Below are 25,030 nucleotides of genomic sequence, written 5' to 3'. Positions count from 1 at the left end.
GGACGTAGGCATCTTGGCCGACCATGTAAACCTATGTGTTTCTTCTTCTTTTATTTATCTTCTTCATTTGATCAACGATAATCTCTCTGAAAATAGCGTGCAAAACAATCTTGTTTCAAATCATATTAAATTCCAAAGTATCGAGTTGAATCGTGCATTGATTTCGTCTACGAGTAGCTTCGAGTCAGTCATTTTCACCTTCGAGTCGCATCGAGTAAAGATCAAGACTCATCGAGTAGGATCGAGTATCGTCTATCTTTCATCAAGTTTCATCGAGGATTGAACAGAAACTCATCAAGCAATGAAGAAAATTTGCATCAAGCATCAAGTAGAAACATACGAGCATCAAGGATTTGACAGAATCTTTCTCAACCATTTCTTCATCTCTCAGTGTTGATCTTGAGTAATTGGGCCTAGAGAAGTTTGAATAACCCAACAACTGCTTTGATTTTTTTGGATATTTGATGGTTAGTGCATAAGCTAGTGTAGGGGAAAGACAAATTGAGAGCTTTTTCATGTCATTCTGGGTTCCTAGAACTTAATTAGAAGGTCTTTGAACTCACTCTTGCATGAATAAGTTTAGAACTAATTTTAAATTGTGCTTCATTGACTGATTATGAATTGATTTCAATGTTGATTGCAAATTAAATCCTAGAAGACTGTTGAGGCTTGAGTAATGAACCATGTAATTTGAATGACATATCATTTGTATGATAGTTTGCTTTATTTTACCTTACTCGAGGATGATAAAAAATTAAGTTAGAGGTGTTAAATAGCATCCATCTATGGGCTTAAGCAGGCTTCTAGAGAGTGGTTTGACAAGTTTTCACACGCTTTGTTGTTACTTGGGATCAAACAACCGAAGTCTGATTATTCTCTATTTTTCAGACGTGTTGGAACTTCCTTTGTTGTCTTACTAGTTTATGTTGATGATGTAATATTGACTAGTGCATTTGTTGAGATTACTAATGCTTGCTCTTAAAGTATATTTGAACGATGTTTTAAGCTAAAGGATCTTGGTAGTATTCAATATTTCTTGGGACTTAAACTTTGATATTTCTCGATCTACATCCACTCTTCCAAGCGCCTCTTGGGATTTCGATTAAAAAAAATCTCCTTTGACTATTTCCACGATGAGAGTCGAACCGCTACTTTGTTCCTTTTATGGATTTAAAGGCAAACTCGATCCTTTCCACATATTAGGATCCAACCATTACAATATTTTTTTTGAAACTTTAAATCATACAATAAAACTCTCTAAAAATAGTGAGTAATACAAGTTTGAGCTCACACACTTTAATTTTCACAATATAATAGAAATTTCTCTTAAGAATAAGATGAAGAGAAAGAAAATTGAAAGCTTGTAGAGAAAGTAACAATGGTGGTTTTTTTTTTTTTTTTTTTTTTTTTTGTTAATTTTGAAAACTGTAAAATGTGAAAAGTTGAAAGAAGATGAAGTATAAAATGAGAGAGAAGCGGGGTAAAAATTAGATTTTAATTTGGGTTATTGGATTGTTCAAAAAGTTAAATTGAATAGTGGAGATTTAAACACAACTATATGTTAGACATAAACAAAAAATAATATAATAATATATATCTTTCAAAATCATTTCTTTTAAAATCCAACAAAAAAAAAAAAAAAAAAAACAAGAGTCTATCATTTGTTAGAAAATAGTTGTTAGACACAAATATAAAATAATATTATATTCATTTTTTTTATTTAACAAAATCATTTTTTAGAAAATCAATTTCTTTTAATTCTCTTTTCTTTCAATAAAAACTAAAATTCTCCAATTGCAAATTTAAAGCCCAATTTTTCACTCACTCTATAGTTCCATTTGGCACTCTCTAATTGGTCCATTTTGATGATTAATTCGCCACATCACCGTCTTGGGTTGTTTTTCGTCAAGCTTATTTTTGCTATATCTTTTTCATCCAAACTCCGATTTGAGTGATTGAAAAGGAGTCAGAATTGTATCCCTACCTTTTTTTTTATTATACTGAAAAACAACTTGGATGGAATAACTAGTTGTATCGTTTAACAGAAATATTTGGATGGAGACAAACTGTAATAATGAAACTAGTTCTTAAAAACAATATAATTTTCAAACAAAAATGTCAGGATGGCCGAGTGGTCTAAGGCGCCAGACTCAAGTTCTGGTCTTCGTGAGAGGGCGTGGGTTCAAATCCCACTTCTGACATTTTTATTCTTATATATAGAAAAGAATTGCTTTTCGCCCATTTGAAACAATTCTGAATTTTATAGCAGACATGACTCAATTTAATGGTTATTAAAACGATCTCTAATTCCATAAATCATCAATTAAACAAACCATATGAAGGAGTACCCTTTTTTTACAATGTAATATTTGGTGGTTTTACTGTTTAGAGTTTTATAGCAAAACTGAAATATTCTTCTTGATCAAATTAATCAAAGGGACTTAATTGTATAAGTATAATTAACTTTGTATAGTTTTATGAGAGAAATACAAATTTGAATATAATTCAAATATTAATTATATATGATTCATATAAAATCTATATGTTAAAATTTAATATGAATTTGACTATTAAATTTATACAGTTTTATGGAAGAAATAAATATTTGAATATAATTCAAATATTAATTATATGAATATGATTGATATACGTGTTAAAATTAATATGAATATGATTTATATTAAATTTATATATTTTATTGAGATGTATTATAATATGAATAAGATTCAATTATTATTTATATGAATGTGATTCATATAAACACTGTAGGTTAAAATTAATATGACTTTGATTCATATTATTACCGTAGGTTATTTGAGAGAATAATAAAATATGGTTTGTGTTATATCTGATATAACATTAACTATAGATTATATATATTATATGTGATACAACATATAGTTTATATATATATATATATATATATATATATATTTATTTATTTATTTATCTATTTATCAAATTCAAATTTTTGAATTTGAATTTAATTTAATCAAAATTAAAGGTGAGGGAGTTATAACTCCCTCACCAATTATTTTCTCAATGGCTCTCATATAACAAAAGCTGAAAAAAGGAGGAAAGAATCTTACTCTCTCTCATTCTCTCTCTATCCTCTCTTGCTCTCTGCATAATGCAGATGAGTTTACAAAGAAGAAAAAATCTCTCATACTCTGTTCATTTCTATCGTGTTTCGCTCTAGGAGTGTATTGTACAAAATAAATTGTAAGAATAAGTTCTAAGTATGAGTGATGCGTTGATGCTTTGATGCGCTTAAGTATTTGTAACGCGTTGGTGCGTTAGAAAAATGCAACAGAACGCACAACACTCTTTCTAATGACGTTCAATTTTTCCTAAACCAGACCCAAGTATAAATATAATTTAGGTTCCTAGCAAGTCCAGGGTCGAACTCAGGAATTCAGTTAAACAAACGCAGACCCTACGTTGTATCTATTGTAGGGGTTTTCCTAAATATATGAAGAGAAATGTGTTATTTACACTAAGTGTTGTGCCTGTGCAAGATGATACAAAAGAGTTGAGTGGTGAGTGATGGATCATGCGAAAACGGAGTTTAATGTGAGTGGATGCATCGGTCTAAGATGAATGTACATAAACCATAATGTAATGTGGATGAGATGGGATGATTTGCTCATATTTTGTTTATGCGTTAGATTTTATTCAACACTTCTCAATGCGAATAACAAGCAAAACATATCTCTAGGATGCATGCGTCTAACACAGAATGCAATGACACCAGTAACTCTATCTCTAGCTGTACTAGACGTCCTACTAGACGCAACTTAGTTATTCTCTCGAATAATCTAAGTTAAAAATGCTTTTACCAATTGATCAAGTCAGCTTAAGCGTTAGAAATGAGATTTTGCATAAAGTATAAATGCATTCAACATGAACAAGAAATAAATAATGGCAAAAAATGTGATGGATCAAATATATGAATTTTATAAAGAAGCAAATTGTCTTTACAAAAACAATATTCAATCAAATGAAATGAAAGTGATAAATGAGGTGAAAGGAACTGAGTCAAGCTGCAAAGTACAATCTTTTGTATCTCTTTGGCTCAATTCTATTGTGCACAATCACTTGTATAAGAAGAGGACGAAGTGTCTTTCTCAAGCTTGGCTTCTTCCGCTCCCTAAACAGCGGTGGTGGTGGTTCTCAACCCTTTTAATCGTCTTGGCACCACAGCACAGCTTAAACTACGACTACACTAATTACAGAGAGTAAGGATCTTGATAATTTCTAAACTGAATAATTTTCTCACTAAGAACTCTGGAGGGACTTCATCTATTTATAGGCGTTGGTCATGTCCACTTGGTGAATAGGCAGCATTAAAGTCCATACCCTGGTCAGCATTAAAGTCCATGTCCTAGTCAGCTGCCTGACTCTCGGGAGCTTTTCAGACGCCACCTGCTGCTTGGAAGCTTTTCAGACGTCGCATACTGCCGGTGCTCATACTTGCAAGTGGTGATGTGACACAATCAGCCTAGATCAATGAATCTTCTCTGCGTTGAACTCTCTCCGACGCATGGCCCATGCATTAGAGCTTTCCCTGCGACACCTTCTTGATTATGCGTTAGCTTTTTGTAAATATCCTGCAATACAATGTGTTAATGCCGCGATATTTAGTAATAAAACTTCTTTTGCATGAGTTTGCTAATGTTTGAATAAATCCATGCGTTTCTTCTAAAAATGAGGAGCATTTATTATTAAAAACCTTAGTTGATCCAACTTAAGAGCAAAAATAACTTGTATTTCTACAAGGTATCACCACCTCCAAATTTGAACAATGCTTGTCCTCAAGCATTCCAAAATAATTTTTTGTTATCTCCTTTGTCTTAGGTGTGCAGAGTTCGCCTCTCATCATATTCAGTCATAAGTTGGAGACAAGAGTTTGGAAAATGCAACTCAGATTGACTCTTTTCTAAAAAGGACTAATGTTCAGTTTCAAATGTAGCAGGCCTTTTTTCAACAACTCCTTTCGTTTCTCAAAACATTCTCGTTTTTTCTAACCAGCAATGCGTTAGATGTTCTTTTTAAGATAAATGCTGGATAAAAAGAAAAAAAAAATTATGAATTCACTTACCCATGCATTGTTCCAGGTATCCCACTTTCGTTTTGACTTGCCCCCACGGGTGTTATGTGAGCACTCAACTACGGGTGAGAACCCTTCACAACTAAACTCATATCTAATATTCATGTGTTTCAAGATATATTTTTTTCAGACTAGATAGAGGAGTTCTATGGGACGTGTTGGTCTAGGAGACTTAACTTTGTTTTGGCTTGTCCCCACGGGTGTCATGCGAGCATCCAACTACAGCTAAGTTCCTTTTCCAACTTAACTCATGCCATTTTAAGGTTTTTCTTTTGAAGTAATAATAGAGGAGTTGTGTTTAACATTTTTCTTATTTTGTTCCCTTTTTTTTATGATGTACTCGCTTGATGCATCTTAACTCGGATTTTCCTCATCCTCAAATTTGGAGATGAGCTATACTCATCCCAAATTTGGAGACGAGCTAAATCCTCATTGCTAAAAGAGAAACAAAATTTCAAAAAGGCTTTGAGAGTCCAAAAGGAGTTTAAGACTTGAAGCTTGCATGCGTTAGAAAGTAAACTTAGTCTTTTTAGAGAAGTTCAGGCCTTGTTGATTTTCCTAACGCCTACTCTATACTTATAGATTTCATATAGTTGATATCATTGAGGTCAGGCAATGCACAAGACTTAGAAAATATCTAAAGAACCAAAATAAAGTATGCTAAGGTCAAACGCAAGGAACAAAATTATAGGAATTTCTCATTTTCATAGATTCACATGAAGCAAACAAACAAAGTCAAGCAAATACAAAAATACATCAATTAAATCAAAAATACAAAATTAACCCAACATCCCAAAACTCTATTATGCTGGTGCGTCATCTCTGCATTCTTCTCCAGGGTCTACATCCATAAAGCGCAGAGGGTTTCTAAGATGGGCAGGCAGTGGGGGCAGAGCAAACATTCCAACCAAGACCTGATTGATGTACTGCGTTATGTAAACGAATTGGTCTTGCATCCGTCTTGTTTGCTGCCTTAGATAATCCCTTAGAGCCTGGTTCTATTGCTGAAGACCTTCGATGGACGCGACCAGTAGTCTGAGCTGATCACTGATAAAAGTTTTCAACTCTTCTAAATTAGTGTTGCATTGAGGTGGTGTTGGTTCTTCACTTCTTCCAACTGGGTCTTCAAAATTTGTTGTGTTGCTCGATCCTAACCCAGTTGTTTCAAAGATTATTGGAGGAGGCACAAAATTGGGAATTGGACTTTATAGGGGCGAAGGAAGAGAACAAGGGATGTCCTGATCCATATGAGTTGGTTCTTGGTGCGTTTGATCAGGAATCCCTTATGGCAGGGCCAATGGCGAGTCATGGATAGTAAGGTTGAGGCTTGGGCATGCTTCTTCTTTCGTAAGTTCAAGCTCTGCTTCATACTCTTCATGTTCTGAAGCTTCATCACTGTGTTCAACAATCTGGATGCGTCTTCTTTTGGGCACGCTTCTTCTTCCGTAAGTTCAAGCATTTGGATGATCCAGGTTTGGCTGCCACTTCTTTGGCAAGTAAGGCAGGTTGATGAGGTGAACCGCAAAGTAGACACCTTACTAACTTGATATCTATCAAACCATCGATCTCTTCATGATCATCCCCCAGAGGGATGCCCCGCGTTCACACAATGCACAGATCAGCCATGGGAAGTATAGTTGTCCTCACGGTTTGGTCTTGATGACCTTGATCTAATCCCTTATTATTCTTCCAACGTCTAAAGGGATGCATTGCATGATGTAATAGGTAGCCAGGACACATTCCTTTGATAGTGTTTCATCATGCGTTGTAGGCATGATGCTCCTTTTGATCAAGTAGTACCATAGGTTCGCGTCTAGAGTTAAGTTCTTTGCTCCATTTCTAGATATTTGCCACTTGCTTCCAGGTTTGGTTACCGTCCTTAATGCATCTTCCAATTGACTTGGCATTGGCTGCTCCAAGATGCAATTACCTACCACGTCCGGATTACTATCAATGTTGAACACTTCGTTGATCTTGTCTACTGAGAAGCGCACTAATACCCCATCAACAAAGGTTGTTTTCTTCTCCATATCAAACTCGTTGTTGTAGAACATGCGGACGAGGTTGGGCCAAATACGTGTGTGCCCAACACAGAACTGACTCCACCCCAATGCGTTTATTGTTTCTATTATATATATAAGCAGTGGGTGGCGCTCGTGAAAGAAACCCTTTTCTACAAGTATATCACTGAATTGACGCTTTCTTCCCGAGGTCTTCTTAGGTAAAGCATCGGTTACCTTGCGTTTTCCTACCACGTGCTCTTTGGCTTCCCTTGCCAGTTCTCTCAATTCATTCTTCAATTCCTTTTGGAGAGCCGTCTTCCTTCGCCCTTGCCTTGCGGGCTGGTAGTCTTCCAAGTCCTTCTCTAGTGCGTCGTGCCTTAAGCAACTCCCATATGTTGCATCCTCAGGACCGGATGCTGATTGCTCATCTTCTTCATCCAATATTAATTTCCTTTTCCTTGTCACCCTCTTTGATTTTAAAGGCCCTTCATTCATGTCGATTTGGCGTGATTGACACGCGTCTGGGCCAATTCTCCCATCTTCTTCTCTATCTTCTTCTTCTAATTCTGCCTCTAGCATCATAGTGTATCGCTCCGCTTCGTCCAACTCAAGTGATGCGTTAGGTGGGTCGGAACAAATCACTTGATTTTCCTCTTGGTCTTGATTGAGGCTCGCTAAAATGGCTCCAAATACTTCCTACTCGTTCAATCGAGCCAATTCAGCCAATTCTTCAGGGTTACGCTCTGATGCAGGACTGTCAGAAAGGGGTATGAGTGGAGTAAATGGAGGGGTGCCCACTGGGGTATGAGGCGTCCCAGGGGAGGATATGATGATGGGAAAATGCGGTGGTTGGCTAGATGCGTCTGAATCGACTGGGTAAATGGTTGCTAAGGGTTGGATTGAAAGTGAAGGCGGTGGACGCACGGCTGGAGATGAGGCATTTGAAGGTAAGCTGGAAGTGGGTCACGTGTTGCACCGACCGGGGTTATGTTAGGAATGAATGGTGATGGGGCAGGCTTGGTGTAGGGCTTAGAGGTAGCCGTAGATGACGAACGCAGCCTCGGTTTTGCAGATATTTTGGGCTTTGGCTTAGAGGTAGTTTTAGGTTTTGGTTGAGGGGTCTTAACTAGAAGGGTAGCGATGGCTTTGGAGGTTTTGGAAGGGAGTTTTTTGGGTGTTGTGGTGGGCTTCGATGGCCTTTGGGAGGAGGAGGAGGTTGCTCCGCCGTGCGTAGGTTTGGATTGGACAGAGGGTTTGGAGGTTTTTTTAGGGCTTGGGGGATGTGAAAGCGAAAGAGACGAGAAAGAGTAGGAACTTACCTGCGAGTCGTTCCCAAAGCTCATTGTCTAGTTTTGACTATCTGAAGCAGACGACATTGTTGTCGGAGATAATCTTGAGCAGATCGAAGGTGAGGGAAACGAAGAGGCTAGAGTTTTTTCTTTTTAGTTTCAAAGAGTTCGAGAGAGAAATGAGGAAGAAGAAAAAAAAATGAACTGTTCAATCATTTTATAGGCTGAGAGAGGGTTAGTGGGCTGATGTCAGGCGGCGCCTGGCGTCTGTAATAAATGTGAAGCTGAAGGGACGTCTTGGGTTTCTAAACACTTGAGTGCTTTTGTATTCTCAAGATGCGTCCATTTAACTAGGCCATGCATTAGACTTGAGTCTAACGCGTCTGTTATTCCCAACTCGATTATACAGAACTTTTAAAAAGAAAACAGTAAAATTTCTAATTTATGAAGGCAGAAACAAAGAACAATCAATCTTGCAAACATAGGTAGACAAATAAACCAACAAACTCAAATGCATTATAAAATACAGAATACAAAAAAGACAAGGATAGAGGAAGCGTCCCTGGAATATATGCCGATGCAAACGCAGGGATGCTTCAACGTAGGCCTCAGCTGGCTTTGCGTAGTGCGAGAGATGACTTTTGACGTTCTAGTCCATCTTCAAAGTATGGCTTTACTCTTTGGCCATTTACTTTGAATGCGTTGGTGCCATCTTCTCGTGTTAATTCCACTGCTCCATATAGAAAGATTGTCTTAATGATAAAGGGTTCTGACCACCTGGATTTTAACTTCCCTGGAAACAAACGCAACGTGAATTGAACAATAGAACTTTTTGGCCAACAACAAGTCCTTTCTTACTGATACGTAGGTCATGCCAACTCTTTGTCTTCTCTTTGTATAGCTTTTGTTCTCGTACGCGTTCAATCACCACTCCTCGAGCTCATTGAGCTGAAGTTTGCGTTGAACGCCTGCGGCGTCCAAGTTCAGGTTTAGCTTCTTAACTGCCCAAAACGCCTTGTGCTCCAACTCTAAAGGTAAGTGACAAGCTTTTCCAAATACAAGAGTGTATGGTAGACATACCTATAGGGGTTTTATAAGCAGTCCTGTAGGCCTAGAGCGCTTCATCCAGCCTCTGTGCTCAGTCCTTCCATGTTGCATCGACAACCTTCTCCAGGATAGATTTGATTTCTCGATTGGATACTTTCGCTTGACCGTTTATTTGTGGGTGGTAGGCAGTAATGGTTTTGTGCCTAACATTATATTTTGCAATTAATTTAGAAATGATACGATTAATGAAGTGCGTACTTTCATCGCTTATCAGGGCTTTTGGCATTCCAAATCGCGTGAAAATGTTCCTAGTAAGAAACTTGGAAATAGTGGACGCATCATTCCTAGCATAGGCTACTGCTTCTACCCATTTTGACACATAGTCTACTGCAAGCAGGATATACTGTTGGCCGCAGGACAAGGGAAAAGTCCCATAAAATCAATACCCCAAACATCAAACAGCTCAACTTCGAGAATATTGTTCAAGGGCATTGCATCCCTTGAAGAAATATTTTCAGTGCATTGGCAGGGGTCACAATTACGAACAAACTCCCTTGCGTCTTTGAAGAGGGTGGGCCAGAAGTATCCGCTCTGAAGAATCTTTGCAGCAGTTCTCTGCCCATTGAAATGCCCTCCTTAAGAAGAATAATGACACTCAGCTAAGATGGGTTGTGTCTCCTCCTCCGGAACGTATCGATGCATTATGAAGTTAGGGTCTTGCTTATATAGAAATGGTTCATCCTAAAAATAAAACTTGCTGTCATGTATTAATCGTTTCTTTTGCTAAGAGTTGAAGTTCCCAGGGAATTGCTTGGTAGTCAAATAATTGATGATGTCCACATACCAAGGTTCCCTGCCTTCAACTCTGAACAGGCTTTCATCAGGGAATGCGACCTTGATTTCACTTTCTTGATCTTGCATTTCTTGATGTTCTAGCCTGGATAGGTGGTCAGCCACCTGGTTCTCGGTTCCCTTTCTGTTCTAAATATCTATATCAAATTCTTGTAGCAGTAGCACCCATCTTATCAATCTTGGCTTCGCGTCATTTTTACTCGTCAGAAATTTTATGGCTGAGTGATCGGTATATGGTGGCTGACGCACCAACTAGGTAAGATCTAAACTTTTCAATACCAAATACTACAGCCAACATTTCTTTTTCAGTGGTGTTGTAGTGTCCCTGAGAGCCATTTAAAGTTTTGGACGCGTAAGAGATGAGATGTATCAAATTTCCCTTCTTCTGCCCTAACATTGTTCCAACTGCCACGTCACTCGCGTCGCACATGAGAATAAAATGTTACGCCCAATCCGGTGCTATCAATACCGAGGCTATCGTCAATGCATATTTCAAGGTTTCAAACGTATCAGTGCAGTCTTTATGAAAATTGTAGGGTCAGTTCGCCTTTAGTAATGCGCTCAGTGGTTGCGCAATTTGAGAGAATCCTCTGACGAACCTTCTATAGAAGCCAGCATGTCCTAAAAAACTTCTTAAAGCTTTAACATTCGATGGTGGGGAAAGTTTTGCTATGACATCTATCTTGGCTTCATCTACTTCCAACCCAGCCTTGGATACTTTGTGGCCTAAGACAATTCCTTCAGTCACCATGAAGTGACATTTTTCCCAATTCAGTACAAGGTTTGTTTCCTCGCATCGAGCGAGGACGGCCTCCAAATTATCTAGGCATGAATGGAATGAGTCTCCAAAGACAGAGAAATCATCCATGAAGACTTCAATGGTCTTTTCTAAGAAGTCGGAGAAGATAGCCATCATAAACCTTTGAAATGTCCCCGGTACGTTACACACTGAATGCAAATGTTCCAAAGGGACAGGTGAACGTTGTCTTCTCCTGATCTTCTAGATCAATCAAAATCTAGTTATAACCAGAGTATCCATCAAGAAAGCAATAAAATTCTTTGCCTGCAAGTCTGTCAAGCATTTGATCGATAAAAGAAAGGGGGAAGTGGTCTTTCTTAGTTGGTGTGTTGAGCTTCCTATAATCCATACAGATGCGCCAGCCCGTGATAGTCCTCGAAGGTATGAGCTTATTATTGCTGTTGACTATCACAGTCGTTCCTTCTTTCTTGGGAACGCATTGGACTGGACTTACCTAACTACTATCAGATATAGGATAAATAACTCCTGCGTCCAATTTTAAAATTTCTTTCTTAACCACTTCTTTCATTATGGAGTTCAGCCTTCTTTGAGGCTCGATTGACCCTGACTTCCCTTCTTCTAGCCTAATCTTATGCATGCAATAAGATGGACTAATGCCACGGATATCTGCAAGCGTCCAGCCTATTGCACGCTTGTGCTTTTTCAGCATCTTCAAGAGAGATTGCTCGTTAAGCTCTATAAGATTTGCGAAAATGATCACAGGTAAAGTGTTGTTGGTTCCAAGGAATGCGTATTTCAGGTGACTAAGTAACTGTTTTAACTCAAGTTCTGGTGGTTCCTCAAGTGATGGACGCATTGGTTTTTTCTACCGCTCATTCAGACTTGCCGGCTCTAATTCTTTCAGGTTCTTCAACGTAAGGACCTCACATACATGGGTCTCTTCTTCAGAAAACTCAATACTGTTTAGTTGATAATATTCACTATCTGGGAACTTCAATGCGCTGAGTACATTGAACTTCACCTCTTGATTATCTACGCGCATAGTTAATTATCCTTTATGCACGTCGATTAAAACTTTCCAGTAGCTAGGAAGAGGCATCCAAGTATAATTGGTACCTCCTTATCTGCTTCATAGCCCAAGATAATAAAGTCTCCTTGGAATATGAAGTTGTCAACCTTTACCAGAACGTCTTCAATCTTTCCTTCTGGGTACTTAATTGTTCTGTCAGCAAGCTGTACAGGTAACAGGGGTGGGTTATGCTTCGCCAATTCCCAGTTTCTTAAAAATTGAGAGTGGCACGAGATTAATGCTAGCTCCCAAATCACACAATGCATGACCCACATCCAATCCTACTATCGAGCAAAGAACTGTGAAGCTCTCATCCTTCTGCTTCTTTGGTAGACTATTGCTTACTAATGCGTTGCACTCCTGTGTTAACGCGATTACTTCCTTCTCACTGACTCTTATTTTCTTCGTCAAAATGTCCTTAAAAAATTTGACATATGTTGGCATCTACTTCAAGGCCTTTATAAGTGGAATGTTGATATGCAACTGCCTTAAGAGCTCAAGAAAGCACTTGAATTGTTGTTCATCATTCTTCTTCATCAGATGCCTAGGGAATGGTGCATTCAACGGCACTTCAGCTTTCCTGCGTTAGACGTACTAGGTTCTAAATGGCTTGTAGTCTCAGACGTTCTTTCTTCTTGATCTATTGAATGTGTGATGTGTTCTTTCAAAGGATTGTTGTTTCTTGGATTCATTCTTCTTTCTTCAAGAGCTTTTCCACAACGCAACGTCACTGCGTGACATTACTCCTTCCCATTGTTGTTCCCAGGTGTTTCAGTATTGCTAGGTAGAACTCCAGGCTGCCTGCTTTTCAACTCGCTCGCTATCTGCCCTACCTGGATTTCTAGGTTTCTGATAGATGACACCTGGCTTTTTCAGCAACGCGTCATTCTGGGCTATGTATTCCATCAATAGGTTCTCAAGCAGAGATCCTGAGCTCGACGCCTATCCTCCTCTATTAAAGGGCTATTGATGTGGCTGATGCGTTTGTTGAAATGCAGGCGACGGTTCATTCTTTTGCTGTTGGTTCGCCCCTGGGTGGTGTTCCTGATGATTTCCACCTGTCCAAGAAAAATTTGGATGGTTTCTCTATCCAAGATTATATGTATTGGAAAATGGGTTGTTTTTAATGAAACATACTGATTGAGGATTCTGTGGGCAATCTGCATAGGAGTGAGGATCTCCACAACCCACACAGCTAACCATGGGCTACCCAAACACCTCTACCTGATTCACCTTCTACTGATTTGATACGTTTCCTAGGTTATGTTCTGCAAAAAGGCTAGTCATCGTAGCCACTTTAACAGAAAGTGTGGCTATTGCGTTGGAATCGATAGAATTAACGTTCTGAGATCTCTTCTTCCTATCAGCTCTTCCATTATATGTATCGTCCACCCATTCCATGTTGTGCTTAGCAATGGGGTCTAATATCTCTTTAGCCTCAGTGTAAGATTTGTCCATAAGTCCACCAGCCGCTGCAGCGTCTGTTGCCATCTACGATGCTCTATTCAATCCTCCATAAAATGTCTCCATTTGGATAGTTAGAGGTAGTCCATGGTTTGGGCAATTCTTGACCAATCCCTTAAAATGCTCCTATGCGGCACTTAAGGTTTCAGCTTCTTCTTGTTCAAAATTCATAATCTCTCGATGCCTCCTCGCATTGGTGGTAGGTGGGAAGTATTTTTGCATAAATTTTTCCACCAACTTCTCCCAACTGGTGATTTCACCAGGCTCTAGTGAGCTCACCCATTGTTTTGCGCCATCAAGCAAATAATAGGGGAACAAAGATAGCCTGATTGCCTCTGGGATGATTCCAGGAATCACAAATTAATTACACGTTTTTAGGAAATGCTTCATGTGGGCGTGAGGATCTTCACCACGACCACCCCCAAATTATCAAGCAGTCTGGAGCATTTGGAGCATTACATATTTCATCTCGAACCTAGTCCTGTCTGGCATTAGGTAGATGATTCCTAGAGAGAAATCATATAGTATAAGGGACGCGTACTCTCTCATAGGACGCGTACTGCTATTCGCCATAAGGACTGGATTCTGTGCAAAATAAGCTAGTTGTTGAGCTAGTTGCTGCTTTACTCGTTCTTCTGCCATCGCTCATTGCCTGTTCTGTTGTCTGAGAAATTGCTGCCTCAACCTTCGACGACAGTTAGATCGATTCCTACGTTGGAAGATCCTTTCAATCTCGGGGTCGTATATGAATTCAGAAGTGCTCTCCCTACTCATAAACATTCACAAGCTTAGGCTTAGCTTGTAATACTCCTTCGACCGAAGTGTTCCTACAACAGATACAAACGAAATTTCTGGTAAGTCTTATTTCTGAATCCCTGGCAACAGCGCCAAAAACTTGTTCGTTCCTATCGTATTTCACTCTACGAGTGTATTGTACAAAATAAATTGTAAGAATAAGTTATAAGTATGAGTGATGCGTTGATGCTTTGATGCGTTTAAGTCTTTGTAATGTGTTGGTGTGTTAGAGAAATGCAACAGAACGCACAACACTCCTTCTAATGACGTTCAATTTTTCCTAAACCAAACCCAAGTATAAATATAATTTAGGTTCCTAGCAAGTCCAGGGTCGAACTCAGGGATTCAGTTAAACAAACGCAGACCTTGCGTTGTATCTATTGTAGGGGTTTTCCTAAATATATGAAGAGAAATGTGTTATTTACACTAAGTGGTGTGCCTGTGCAAGATGATACAAAAGAGTTGAATGATGAGTGATAGATCATGCAAAAACAAAGTTTAATGTGAGTGGATAGGTCGGTCTAAGATGAATGTACACAAACCATAATGTAATGTGGATGAGATGGGATGATTTGCTCATCTTTTGTTTATGCATTAGACTTTATTCAACACTTCTCAATGCGAATAACAAGCAAAACCTATCTCTAGGATGCATGCATCTAACACAGAATGCAATAAACACCAGTAAGTCTATCTCTAGCTGTACTAGGCGTCCTACTTGATGCAGCTTAGTTATTCTCTCGAATAATCTAAGTTAAAGATGCTTTTACCAATTGATCAAGTCGGCTTAAGTATTTGAAATGAGATTTTGCATAAAGTATAAATGCATTCAACATGAACAAGAAATAAACAATGGAAAAAAATGTGATGGATCAAATAGATGAATTTTATAAAGAAGCAAATTGTCTTTACAAAAACAATATTCAATCAAATGAAACGAATGTGATAAATGAGATGAAAGGAACTGAATCAAGCCGTAGAGTACAATCTCTTGTATCTCTTTGGCTCAATTCTGTTGTGCACAATCACTTGTATAGGGAGAGGACGAAGTGTCTTTCTCAAGCTTCGCTTCCTCCGCTCCCTGACCGACGGTGGAGGTGGTTCTCAACCCTTTTGATCATCTTGGCACCACAACACAGCTTAAACTACGACTACACTAATTACAGAGACTAAGGATCTTGATAATTTCTGAACTGAATAATTCTCACGACGAACTCTAGAGGGACTTCATCTATTTATAGGCATTGGTCATGTCCACTTGGTGAATGGGTAGCATTAAAGTCCATACCCTGGTCAACATTAAAGTTCATGCCCTGGTCAGCCGCCTGACTCTCGGGAGCTTTTCAGACGCCGCCTGCTGCTTGGAAGCTTTTCAAATGCTGCCTACTGCCGGTGCCCATACTTGCAAGTGGTGATATGACATAATTAGCTTGGATCAATGAATCTTCTCTATGTTGAATTTCCTCTTATGCATGACCCATGCGTTAGAGCTTTCCCTGCGACACCTTCTTGATTATGCATTAGCTTTTTGTAAAGATCCTGCAATACAATGCGTTAGTGCCGCGATATTTAGTAATAAAACTTCTTTTGCATGAGTTTTCTAATGTTTGAATAAATCCATGTGTTTCTTCTAAAAATGAGGAGAATTTATCATTATAAACCTTAGTTGTTCCAACTTAAGAGCAAAAATAACTTGTATTTCTACAAGTTATCATACTCCTCCCTACACCAAGATGAGTGCAAGCCCACACCTCTGCACGGTTCTCGTCCCTGAGAATAATGAGGAAGACTCTTTGGTGGTGTCTGTTCCTATTCATTAAGTTTGTGGACGCTGAGTTCGTGAGACCGAGAAAAGATGACTCGAATTAGAGAGGAACTGAAGAACTGGTCTTCAACGGGTATGTGATTTCTTAATTTCTTCCTCTCTAATTGCATAGTAGATAGCATGCTTAATAGGTTTTATTTACCTTGTGTTTTTGTCCTCTAGTTATTGTTCTATAAAAATAAAATTGAGACACGATCTTTTCCACAGCGAGTTTTCTCCTACTCCATTAGGGAATCCTATGCAATGAGTTTGCATAAGACCGGACCATGAAATAGTCACTTTTTACTTTATAACACCATTTACTCATAAGACTGACTATTTAAATACGATGACCTAGGTAACTCGATCTTAATCTTGAGCTAATTATGAACTTCTGTTTATTCGGGATTATCCTTTAATCTGCATGGGTGAGCGTAGCTCAACATTGCCAACTTAATAAGCCTCCCATTTTAGGGGTAAGACCTGATAGATAGCTGGGGGCATAATCTTGCAAGATGGAATTCATTCATACTTGATTCTAGGGATAGTAGATAGGTTGTTCTCTTAAATGCTAACTTTGGGTCTTAAACAAGGGGCCTCATTCTCTCATTTGGCTAAAGAGGGACGCGGTTTGATGGTTGGACCAAAAACCAATTGTTCATTGGTAACTTGACCTTAATCCTAAGCTAACTACTTGACAAAAATATACCTACAGTGAGAGGAGTGCAACTACTCGGCTTTAGTTGAGTGACGTGACAGTTAATGGATGTTGGTTAATTAGGTTAAAGAGTTAGCCGATTATCACTGATCGTTGGAGCCTATGATCTATATATCCATTACGTCCCCCTTCTAGCTCACAAACGGACTAAATCTTAAAAGAGCGTGATGAGAGAATTTGAAACATTCAAATTCGAATTAAGGGAATCAATAATTATATATGATATATTACACGTTTAATTGTCAAATTAAACAAAATCGAAGAATTAGATAATATTTAAATATGATTTAGATATATAAGTACATGAATAGCGATTTATGTTAGGAATTGGTGTTTAATTAATTTAATATTTGATATTAATTAAATATCTAAAATTAATTATAGAATTGATTTTATCAAAGTGAATTAATTATGAATTTTTTTCCATATTTCATTACGATTGAATATTTTGAATTCAACTAAAATTAATAGTTGAATTTAGATTCAATTTTTATTTTTAAATGGAAAATCAATTTTTTAGTGGTTTCTCCACATTTAACACTAAATCCCACTCATATTTGCTTTTATTTTGGTGTCAAGCTTTTAGACAATTAGATTGCATGCTTGATTCAAATAAAAACAAATTGATTCAGCTGAATTTTGGGCATGTAATTCGAAATTTCTGGTTTTTTGATGATGAAGAGGAAGTTATTCACTTTCTAGCTAGAACCCAGAAAATTTAAGGTCCTAGAGAATAGTAAGGAAGATCAAGTGGTGATGGAGATGAATTGCTAAAATGATGGAATTATAGTGTTTAAGATCCAAATTTCTTCCGCTAATTGCTTGCTAACTCCATCAAGGACAATCCTTCGTGAACAAGAGTTCATAATATACTCAGGTTAAGACTAAGTTGCCTAGGTCATCCTAGTGAAATAGAAATCTAACTAGTCAACCATGTTATATCTAATGGTTACTATTTCGCAGTTTGGTCTTATGTAAACTCATTGCATATGATACCCCCACTCACATGTCACCTACATGAACACATTGGATCATTGCGTTTGTATCAAATACAAAGTGAGTTGTATCCATAATGTTACCAGGATAAGGTACCTAGCCTTATTCCTATATCATAGATTCTTTAGGTTGTATGTTGAACATCGATCCCTGTATGTCTCCATATATTATAGATCATTTAGAAAACATTGGATGTTAGTTTATTAGATTTAGGGTTATTAAGACAAAATAGAAAACAACACAATAACATTTATTGAATTAACATCTATTACTCTTTATTAATGACGATAACTTAATAACAATTAATATCTACGAATTTTAGGGCATAAAACCCAACAATAATTTGAATCCAATTCAAATTAATTAATAAATTCTTCCTTCAATTATTTAATTCAAATCTTATTTAAATTATATGCGCCACACCCTGTTCCAGATTTCCCTTCTAACCTAGAACGAAGCGTGAAGACGTTAAACATCACTTCTCTCTATAACATCTAACATCCTAACTCTTAACATATCCTGTACTTAAGATCAAACCTAGACATCCAAACCCATTTTCAAAAATAATTTATGTTTGTTGATAGAGTTTAGGAATTTGATTCAGTTTAAATCATAATATTGTTTAAAGAGATTTATAGACTAACAGTAAGGATTATTTTGAACAAAGCCTCCCATGACATGTAACTCATAAGTTTTAGTTATTCTGGAATACTCTTAAATACATGCACAAACAATACAACAGATGTTTAACAACACTAGTGGCGTTTGACGGCTCAGTAGGTACTAGGAACTTGTCGCTACCTGGTGGTGGGGAAAAACATAAAACATGAAAGCATGAGCTGAAGCCCAGTGAGTGGTAGTTTAATATAAACATAAGCTATCACTTTTAAAATCATCAATAAAGTTTATCAAATCATTCAATAAAACATTGGCAAAGTATAAAAGATTCAACAACATTTTGAACACGTGCTAGTAAAACAGTGGCATGATCAACTCTCATAAACATATTATAAAACATTCAGTTGTTATAAAAAAACCACACAAACTCTGTACCCAAATACTCATTTACAATGGCGGGTTACTCTGGACAAAGAATGCCCCCCGCGGTGTAAACCAAATCACAAGGTCATACGTGCACGTAGAGCTGCCTCAAGGCTAAACATAGATACACACCACAGGCCCAGGTTACTCTGGACTCCCTGGTATACTCTGGCCACATCTGACCCAGTGGTAGCCCCCTGATAGCCTAGGTGGCGCTACAGGCGCAGGTTCTTTTGGACTTCCCGGTATACTGTGGCCTCAACTGACCTTGGTAGCCCCCTGATGGCCTGAGCAATGCTACTGAAACACATTCAAGTAGCACGAGAAAATAACCATCTCTTGGGTACAAGAACTAGTAGTTTGAAATCATTTTTCATAACCATTTAACAACCTTGATTCCACCATCAAGAGGTTTTTCATAAAAACCATACAAATCACAAGTATGTAAACTCTGATTTCAAACTACATTTTGATAAATCAAGATCGTATAAAATCATCAAGAATTTAGAAATCATGATTTAAACATTTTTGAAATATCAGTCAAGTAGAACAGATTATGCCATCACATTTCATAAATCATAACATACTATAATATATAATCAGTTTCTATATCAAAAGATTCGAAAATAAACCACTCACTGTTCATCGGCTCCTCCTCCTAATTTCGGTTTCTCCATCTCATGTTTATCCTGAAATTATATTGATAATCCTCTTGTTATCCTCCACATGACCATAATCCAATTATTTGAAAATTAATCTTCAAGTATAACGAATTTCACTTAAACTTTTACCAAATCCTTAATTTGTTCCAAGGTAGAGTTTGCTTTGTAATTTGGTCATTCAATTACTCTAAATTACTCTAAAATTAACTCCAGACCTTAAAATTAATCTTCAGTAAAGACTAATTCTATTCTAATTTTCCTTAATTTTCCTCATTAACCTAATTAGGGTTTACTTTAAATTAACCCCTTAATCAACTTCAAAGTTGACTTAAGATCCCAATTTCTTAGAATTCAAGGTTTAAGGTATCACAACAATACCATTTGGATCCCTAATTATGCTTGAGAACATCTTAATTAACCTAAAATTGATTTTCCATCTTTTAATGACGAACAATAGATGACAGACAGGAGCCAAAACCAGGAAAGTAAACTCTTTCTTTAACCTCCAGCCCAGAAATTTTCAGATATGGCCTCTGTTTTTCCGGTGAGCGTTTCAGACTTAAATTCATCATTTGCCAGCCATTTAAAGCTTAATTTGCCTATAACAACCTTTTACCCATCCCCTTATTTAACTTACCTCAAAGTTTTGACGTCCGAATTGCCCTAGAACTCCCGGAAGCGACCAAACTTCCACGGTACCTCTATTTTTTCGGCGAGAAAAAACAGAATTTTTAGAACTTAAAATCAGAAATTTCAGCCAATAACGATCAAATAAAAGAGCATATAACTCTAGAAGGACTTATAAGTAACTTACCTTTAAATTTGGAGCTTCAAATTAGCCTCTAACTCCACGAATTTGCTAAAAATCCGAGCATCCTCTGTTTTCGCGATAACTCTAATGCCACTGTTTTTCTTCGTTTTCCTTACTTCTTTGGCCAAATTTCTTCAAATCAAGCCTTCCATGAGCTTCTTATTTACTTCCTCTTTAATTTTCTTTCATTTTGCCCAATTTTCCTTCACAAGAACGACCCTAATTCGAAAACGACCCTCTTCCTCTCGGTTCTCATCACGTTTTTTCCCTTAATTTCCTTTAATTTCTAGTACGTTTATGTCCAATAAGTCTTAAACAAGCCAAACTTACTTTTAAGACTAAGAAATTACCAAAATTTCACCACTTTTCATAATGTTGACTTTTTTTAACTTCGACTTTAACCATTTGACCGTTGACTTTTACAATTTACTTTGACCTGTCCCGAGCATGCCAAATTCATCATCAAATTTACTTTACATGCTTAACTAGGTTTGTTATCTCAAATTATTCCTCAAATCCTTATTTCCGCTTCCTAAATGAAACAAACGTCAATCCAAATATTTTTATTTTTAATTATAAATCTTAACAAGAAGTCCACATTAAACTTTATCTCAAGTCCCCGAATTCAATCTCAACTATGTGCTTCTTAATATTCCAAGAAAGAGTAGAAGAAGAGAGGGCTTACAATATGGATCTCATCTAAATAATTAATTATTTAAATCATATTCAAATAATTCAATTCTCTCATTAGTTATTTAATTTGAATATTATCCAAATAAATAATTAATTGTTTGAATCATATTCAAATAAATTAATTTTCTATATTATAAAGTTATAATTCGAATCTCATTCAAATAATGTTTATAATAAATTCGTGTGATTAATTGAATCTAATACAATTAATATTTTTCTTCATAAAATTTGAACATTTCAAATTTTCTTTCAACATATTTGATCCTTGTTGGTCCATAGAGCTAACAAGGAGACCTTATAGACCTATAAATTATAAGCTCCAATGATCCAAGATTAATTAATTAAACTTTTTAATTAAATTAACCTTCATGCATTAACAATAGGGCAAACCACTATAGACCCATAGTTGAACTCTTATATATTGTAGGATAAGTTGTGTCTATTGATATAATCAATATAAGCAAATCAATCCTTCACGAGTTTTCATAACTACATCTGGGTCAAATGTCCGTTTTACCCCTATAATTACCTCTTTTTTCTTAAGTATCATTGATTCCTATAATGAACAATTTGTTTATGATCAACTATAAACCAAGTCCCTCTCAGGCCAGTAAGAGGGTATGGCTCATTGTTCAAGTTCTGAAATCAACATTTAAGAGAACTACTCATCTACTTATCCTATGCGGGAATGAGTGAATTCCATCTTATGAAGTCATGTTCCCAACTCCCCATTTAGCCAAGTCTCTAAAATGGTAGGCTTATTGAGTTGGAAACTTAGGTCATTCTCACCCATGAAAATCAAAGGACCAACCTCACAAGTATGAGTTCTAAATCACCCAGGATTAAGATTGAATCGCAAACGATCATCCTGAAATATTAATCTCATCAACTAAAGGATTTACAAAGAGAGATTAAATATTTTGTAGTTCGGTCTGATACAAACTCTTTGTATAGGATACCTCCACTCACATGCCTCCACATGAACAATTTGATCAAACCATTTGTAACTATTACAAAGTGGGTCATATCCATAGTCCCATCAAGATAAGCCACCTTATCCATAGTAAATTACAGGGCATTAGGGCACAAATCCAAACACTGTACAAGGAACCTGTTGAGTTTGTTTAGAAAATAAAAACCAGTCGTTGAGCTATTTGAGATTAAATTTTTTCAAATCTCCACATTAATCTCAACTCTGAAGTCTTCTACCTTTCGGTTCTGACTATCGATTACCCTTTTTTAGGTAACATGAAGTCGATCTGATCAAGGCACTTGCTGAGCTTGAGCTTCGAGACAAGTTTGGTAAGCATGTCAGCCACGTTCTCCAAGGTATGGACTTTTCGAACTTCAATAAACCCTTGTTCTATTATGTCTCTTACAAAGTGAAATTTTATGTCGATATGTTTTTTCCTTGATTGGTATTGTTGGTTTTTGAAAATATGGATAGCACTTTGGTTATCACAGTACATCTTAACTACTATTTGTTTGATGCCAAAGTCTTCGATCAAGCCCTTTAACCACAATGCCTTTTTTATAGCTTCTAAAAGTACCATGTACTCAGCTTCGATAGTTAATAAGGTTGTAATTGATTGTAGATTAGCTTTCCAGCTCAGTAGATTAGGTCCGTATAGGAAGAGATACCTTGTCTCTTACCTTCTCTTATCTTGATCCCCAGCGAAATTTGAATCAACAAACCTATAGAGCTCTAGATTTGTCTCTTTAATACTCTGGTAGATTAGGTTAGACTCGTTTAGACTAAATTAGATACCTAAATATCAATTTGATAGCTTCCCAATGCCTTCTCCTAGGGTTTGACATGAATCTACTCACTAGGCTTGTACAATAGGATAAATTAGGCCTACTAGAGATCATGAGGACATTAAGCTTCCTACTGCCTGACTATAAGGAACCAATTGCATCTGATTTAGGTGTTCCAAGTCAGTTTCCTTAGGTGAATTAGCTGAGGATAGTTTAAAATGTTGCATAATAGGTATAGTTACATGTTTAGCATTAGACATATTGAATCTTCTGATGATTTTCTCACAATAATTAGTTTGACTAATGCTTAAGGTAGAAGATCCCCTGTCTCTGTCAATTTCATTCCTAAGGATCTTCTAGACTGACCCATATTTTTTTATGTCAAATTCTCTCTTTAGGAGATTTTTTACATGACTTAAATCATCTTTAGAAGTCTCAGCTAGCAATATATCATCCACATAGAGAACTAAGTACACCTTGTTCCTATAGGTAGTTGAGTTCACATAAGTGTAAATGTCATTTTGAAACCCAATACTCTCAATGTAGTCATTGAATCTTCTAGACCAACATCTAGGAGACTATTTAAGACCATAAATGGTCTTGTTTAGAAGACAGTAGAGACCCTCTTTACCCTTTTCTACAAAACCTTTTAGCTAACCATGTAGATGACCTCATCTAAGTGACCACGTATGAAGGCTGTTTTAACATCTAATTGATATAATTCAAGATTGTGTTGAGTAACAAGGGATAACAAGAGTCTGATAGCGGTTTGCTTAACTACTGGTGAAAAAATTTCAGAATAGTCAATGCCTTCCCTCTGTGTGAACTGTTGGCCACTAATCTTGCCTTATACCTTGGCTTTTCATCTTTAGAAGTGCCTTCTTTCAGTTTGTAGATCCATTTAGATGCTATTGCCTTGCATCCTTTAGGAAGAGGAGCAAGAGTCCAAATGTCATTAATACTTAGTTTTGCATTTCTTCACATATAGCTTCAATCCAGTTTATAGCATCAGGGCAGCTTACTGCCTCTTCAAAGTTGGCTGGTTCCTGGTCATTTGGAGCTATAATTTCATTTAAAACTAGGTCCATATAGTTTACGTGTTCCTAGCTGGGGGAACAATCACTCTTCTTTGCCTATCCCTTGCTAGAGAGTACTGGCTCAAGTCAAGTTGAGCTCCAGTGGTTTCTCTCAATTGTCCTGTAGTGTCCTCTTCCTCTTCAGAATCATTAGAAGAACCATGATCTGTAAACTTATCTTTAGAAGATACCTCAATTCTAGTAGTAGGGCTTTTATGTATCTCAATTCTAGTCTTCTTCTTTTGCATGAACATTTCTCTTTATCTGAAGGTAACATCCCTACTAATCACAAATCTTTTCTCAACAGAATTCCACATTTTAAAACCCTTTACACCTTCAGTGAACCCAATAAACATACATTCCACACCCCTAGACTTAAGTTTTCCCTAATTTTGATGTATGTAACCAACACACCCAAATACCCTTAGGTTGTCTAAGTTAGGAGGGTGATTTGTCCATTTTTCTTCAGGGGTTACAAAGTTTAGGGATGTATGTGGACACCTATTTAAGGTGTACACAACTTAGCTTGCAGCTCCAGCCCAGTATTTTTCACTAAGAATGGCATATGAGAGTAAACATTTGACATTTTCCCATGTAGACCACTTCTCCATCATTTTCTTTATAGGTGTTAAACCAGGGTCTCATAGGTGTCCTATGGTAGGTGCATCCTGAATCCAAGACCCAATCATGTTTCCCAAGGGGTTAACATAATTGACCTTGTCAAGTGTTGAGGCTAGTGCATCAGAGTAGATGTACGAGCCTTCTATTACAGAGGCTTCAGGCTACTTGCTTTTGGGCTCTTTTTCTTTCTTTTGATTCTTTCTTTTGAGGATGAAGCAATCTTTAATCAAATTCTCTTCTTTTTGCAATATTTGCATTTAATTTTCTGTTTTGGTTTGTTTTCCTCTATATGCTGCTGTTTTCTGTCATTTGATTGATTTGATTTGAAGTTCCCCTTCACAAACAACCCTTCACCATTTGATCATTCCTTCTTAACTACTTGCAACTCAAGTTCCCTTGTTCTTAGGGCAGATATTATTGCATCAGTAGATGTACTGTCCCTTCCATTCTTCAATGAAATT

General features: G+C 37.1%; 2 non-coding genes across 2 annotated transcripts; both read left to right on the top strand.

Annotated features, from left to right (window-relative positions):
- Window positions 1–2,117: 2,117 nt before the first annotated feature.
- On the top strand, window positions 2,118–2,201 carry TRNAL-CAA (transfer RNA leucine (anticodon CAA)). Its single transcript has one exon. It is a non-coding gene; the product is annotated as a tRNA-Leu (tRNA).
- An 11,475-nt stretch (window positions 2,202–13,676) lies between these two features.
- On the top strand, window positions 13,677–13,780 carry LOC120092296 (small nucleolar RNA R71). The gene has a single exon (XR_005486003.2). It is a non-coding gene; the product is annotated as a small nucleolar RNA R71 (small nucleolar RNA).
- Window positions 13,781–25,030: the final 11,250 nt, after the last annotated feature.

This window comes from Benincasa hispida, chromosome 11 (genome assembly GCF_027475165.1).
Source record: "Benincasa hispida cultivar pf3 chromosome 11, pf3_genome.v1.1, whole genome shotgun sequence".
In the NCBI taxonomy this organism is placed as follows: domain Eukaryota; kingdom Viridiplantae; phylum Streptophyta; class Magnoliopsida; order Cucurbitales; family Cucurbitaceae; genus Benincasa; species Benincasa hispida.
This window is presented reverse-complemented; position numbering and strand designations above follow the sequence as displayed.